The 5,081-nt window shown below is 46.0% G+C and overlaps 1 pseudogene; it reads left to right on the top strand.

The window, feature by feature from the left end:
• Positions 1-3,580: 3,580 nt before the first annotated feature.
• Positions 3,581-4,445, top strand: LOC120839103 (annotated as a pseudogene).
• Positions 4,446-5,081: the final 636 nt, after the last annotated feature.

The raw sequence follows: 5,081 nt of genomic DNA, 5'->3' as shown, positions 1-5,081 counted from the left end.
GCCTCAAAAGAAGGGTCCACACCGTTGTGAGCTTTTGATCAAGCCGTATCAAGTGCAAGACATGTTTTTCTAGCCTCGGTAAGCTAGCTAGCTCAAATAGTTGGCGAAACTAGCAGGTTTGAGCGTGTGAGCTGCGGTCCCTTTTGTCTTCCTCCCTGGGGAACAAGATGGCGGCTATTTTGCGCGGGAACTTGCATCTTCCCCGCTCGCAGACGCGCATGCAAGGCGGTTTGTTTCTCTCCGCCCCTTCGAAGTCCACGTATCCGTTTACCTCGACTTCAGAAGACGGGCCAGCTGCAGACTGTTATCTGTTTTTGGCCACTTATAGTCAACGGACTATTCCGGTAACTATAAAACCGGGTATTGTAGGCAGCCTCTGTGTTAGCTGCCTGCGCAAAGGATTGAGAACTCGGCGTTTTTCCTAGGAGCTCTCTCCGCGGTGCCCACATTGAGCGAACTCAATTAGCTTGCTTGGTATGTGGACGCGTTTCGAACGGAGGGGCCCCCTTTTTTATGGCTTCTTCTTCCGGTGTCGAATCGGGTCACTCTGGCATGTTCCTGTCACCGTTGACAAACTGGCTACCTTGTTTGTGGTTTTTGCTTGTTGTTTGCTCCTGCCCGTTTCTGCCGCCTTTGCGGCCCGATGGCAGGCGAGCGTCGGTTGCGCGCGCCCCCTCGTTCGGAGGCTGCGGCGCCCTTTCTTCCCTTTGGGGAGGTCTACGGCCGGCTTGTTGGCTGCTGGCGCAAAACGACTTCGCAGGTCTGCTCCGAGGTCGTGCACCCCCATTCACCAGCTCACTGCGGCCGAGATGGCGCCGAACCCCCTGGGCAGCGTGTCTGGGACTTCCCCAGCTGGTCTCCGCCGGTGGGCGGCGGTCGTTGGTCTTTTGGTGCTGCCGCCTTAACGACCGCCTGACTGCCCCTCCTGCAGGCCAGCTCGTACCGCGACGCCTGGGTCCAGCGGCGTCAAAATGGTGCCTGTGATGCTCTGCGGTGCTGTGGCGACGACTGTCAAGTGCTTGGAACTTGAACTTTCCAGGTCTTCGGTCCTGCGGGCCAGCTCTTGACGGCGGACACTGTGAAGACGCGCGCTGGGTGTCGCGTGTATTTGTTGGGGATGCGCAGAGAGATATATTATTTTATGAGAGCAGGTGGGCCTCCTTTATTATTTCTTGAGACCCACCTACCGTTTTAAGGAGGGGGGGATGTGGGGATTCCTCTGGTCTCTCTTCCCCGATGGCTGTGATAATGGCCGCGGGTCGGAACGCTCGGCCTTCTTCGCCGTGAGCTCCGACCTGTTCGTGAGGCGGAGGGCCGCCTGGCTTGGGGGGCTCTCCTCTCACTCTCTCCCGGGGGGACCTCTTCCGTCCCCCCGCTCGGATGCGAATCACTGCCGACAGGCGAGGAGGTTTCGCCTCTTGTTTTCCCGCTTTCGGGAAAGGGACTCGTCCGGGTGACCGCGAAAGAGATGGGACGTGTGTCGGCGACTTCTCCGGCGCTTCCCCGGTCTTGGCTCTCCGGAACCCCGCGTCTGTCCAGGTAAGGACCTTTTCTTACCTTGCCGGCGCGGGGGGCATTTTGGATGGGGACATTGTAGTTCATATAGAAGAGTGTGTTAATAAATGCTCTTGGACTCTGTCCACACTCTGGTACGTGTGTCTTCTCTTCCGCTATATTCGAGAGAGTGAGACAAGGTAGACGATCATTGGCACCCACGGAGGTAATTTATCGAACCGACCCGCGGTTATGTAGCCCTAAACGTCGTCTACATTGCCGCGGAGATGTGGGAACCGCGCTACTAGGTTTGACGTCTCCTTTGAGATCGCCGCCGCTGTTGAGATAATCCTTTGGTTCCTCTACCGGTACCTGTGTTGGTAGCAAAATCCCACACCGTTGAAGTGCTGCGTTGTTCCTGTGGGCCGGCGACTATTGCGCAAGCTATCACCGTGCCGCCATTGGTCAACCGCAAGCAAGCAGACAGACGTCACCACTATAATGAGGTTAAATGAGCTGTCTGCAAGACGGCGCGCCCCATGCAGTTAAGCAGCGTCAGCGGCAGTACCTTCTTGCCCAAAAAATATACATTTATATCTTCAGGTTGGTGCTCCTAGCTGCTTAAGTAAAGTTCAAACTGCCGTTGCTGCCACTGCTGCTGTTTTTACTGCTACGACGTCTACCAGTGTTTGCTTTTGAAGTGAAATGTCATCTGATGAAGAAGACCATATATGTATAGCGCGCAATGAGCCGTTCCCAGAGGGCAACACTCTGATATGCTCTACTGAATGCGAATTTAAATTCCATTTGGGGGCGTTCTGAAGAGTGACTAAAAGCGCTTTTGATAAAGAAAAGTGCCGCGTCTAAAAAGAAACATGGACATGACCTAGGTGTAAGAAAGTACAAAGATGTAACAATCTAGAAACCGATTATTCCACGTCTCGAAACAGGAGAGACGACAAAACCACACTTCTGGAAATAATTAGAGTTGTGTGCTAAAATGAAACTACATTCAAAAGTTGACACGCTGATATAAATAAAGAACACCGTTGACGGAATTGAACGCTCGGTCCAGCTTTTGTCTGACCAGTACGGTGTCCTGCTTACCCAAGTACAACAGCGAAACCAAGAAATAATCGAACTGAAGAAGCGTGTCGAAAACGGGGAATCAGGTGGCGATACCAAAATACTACAACTCAGATGTGAAATAAACGATCTACAACTCTAAGGTAGACGCCAAAACATCAAGGTACAAAGTCCGGCGCCCTGCAAAAATGAGAACTTTATGAATCAGCTAAATACACTATTGGAACAACTCCAACTACCAAACCTGACCGAGCAAGATCTTGAGGCAGCACACACTCTCTCCTAGGTCCGACAAAGTCCCAGTTATCTTAATACGGTTTACATTCCAAATAATAAAAAAAAAGTGGCTGCAAAAAAAAAATGCCCTGCTAAAGCGAATGAAATCCACACTCTAAGAAATGCCTGCTCATCTATTTACCCGCAAAACACTAGAAGTGCCAATCTCTGCAATCTACGAAACCAGCTCAGCGAATGATGAGGAAGAACATCTGTTTAGACCTCAAAATTAAGTCTGCGCTGAGGCGTTACGCAATGCAAGCATGAGGCTTTGCTTCATTTTTAGACTTCATTTTTAGGTCTAAATGGATGTTCCGGCTCATCATTCGCTGAGCTGATTTCCTTGATCGCAGAGATTGGCTATTTAAATGTTTTGCTTGTAAGTAGACACACGGACATTTCTTAGAGTTCATATTACGCATCTGAAAAAATCTAAGCGCAAAAAACAAACAAAAAATGGAAGAAAAGGATTAAAACGACCACAAAGCGTATCAATTTGCTTGGCCCAAAGACGGCAAGATGCTTATGAGAAAAGCGGCAGGTGGCATTACCAATATAGAATGCAAAGAAGACCTGGAAGGGATGCAACAAAAAGAACTGCACTCAAGCCATTTCTTGATTTCTTTTTTCTTTTTTATTAATGGACTGTTCTGCTGAATACTAATATTATACTAGAACTTTATTCAAAAATATTGTTCAAGAAAAGATTTCACGCAGCCAAAGCATGTTATGTTTCGTTCATTTACTTACAAGAAGGATTAGAAACAAATGTGACGACCGCTTTGATAATTTAGCATTCACTGAAACATGACTTAGTTCTGATTTTCATATTCCTGAATTTAATGGTTTTAACCATGTAGGCATGTTTTGTAGTAAAAAAGAAAGGTCGGGGAGTATCCCTTTACTATAAAAGTAACATAGTATTACTGCAACGACACTTAAAAAAACAGGCGAGCTGGTGTTGATCCATGCTAATAAAAACCCCAGACTCAGGAACACAGAAACTGTACGTGTTGTGTTTGTCCCCTTCTGTGTTCCTGAGTCTCGGGTTTTTATTACCATGAATAACCTTGTATGCAGTGTTATTTGCGAAAATACTTGTGTCTATTCGAATGTTGAGTGCCTTCTTGTGAAGTTCCGTAATTACATTATAGTTATCATATACCGACCGCCCTCTGGGTCCCCTAGTGTATTTCTTGAATTCCTGGAAGCTATTTTTCAGTATTCTTCTGGTAGTAAATTGACTGTGATACTTATTGGAGATTTTAATATCAACCGGACGCTATCTGACTCATGGCAGTAGGAATTTTTAGATGTTGTGCAATCAAGCGTTTCTGAAAATATTATAGATCGGCCTGATCGTGTTATGTCTGATACTGACTTTACTTGATTTGTGTATATCCAATGTAATGACTATCGACATAGCATCCGGTGTAATGACAGTTGATTTAAGTCATCACTTACTCCTGTTTTGCTTTGTCCCATGTAAAAACAATAGCTGCAATGAAACGAATACCAGTAGGCCTTATTATCGAGATATAAACGACTATATAATATCGAAAGCTTTGCAGCACTTGTATGAAACATAAACTGGAGGGATATATTCAATGGACCAAGCTCCAGTAGATTATATGATAAGTCCTTGGAGAAAACAAAAGATGCCTATGAATAGAATAGAATAGTTTATTCCAGACATACATGTGTGATACATATGTCTGGGGGCTGCAGCAAAAGAAGGCAAAAAAGCCCTCTGACGAGGCCGCTAGCCCCCCCCCCCCCCCCCCCCTCCCCTGCCTATAGCAGTCAACAGAGACAGCATACAATAATTTAGCAACAAGACTGAAATAAACATAGGCATCAGTAAACCATTCCAATCAATATCATCAATATAAACATAAGCAATGCGTCATAATAAAAATATAAAAAAGAAACAAACTAATGAAAATAAAATCATGAAACAAAAACCAGAGAAAACTGTATTCATTGACATTAAAATCGTCATTATCAACAAAATCATCCAACGCACGTCTGATATTAACACATCACAACACTTCATAACACCATGAAAGAAGGACATATTAAAGGCACTATATTTGCAATAAGAACACATAAAAGCCATATTAAATAATCTAAGGTAGGCGATCAGCTTCAAGGAAATATGCTCTAACTTCTTTCCTGAATGGGTGGATTGTTCTACACTGCTGTGCTATTTGCACAATGCTTGG

The sequence above is a fragment of the Ixodes scapularis genome, unplaced genomic scaffold (assembly GCF_016920785.2).
Source record: "Ixodes scapularis isolate PalLabHiFi unplaced genomic scaffold, ASM1692078v2 PGA_scaffold11__112_contigs__length_91849675, whole genome shotgun sequence".
NCBI lineage: Eukaryota > Metazoa > Arthropoda > Arachnida > Ixodida > Ixodidae > Ixodes > Ixodes scapularis.
The sequence above is the reverse complement of the archived record's forward strand: the minus strand, read 5'-3'. Positions and strand labels throughout refer to the sequence as shown.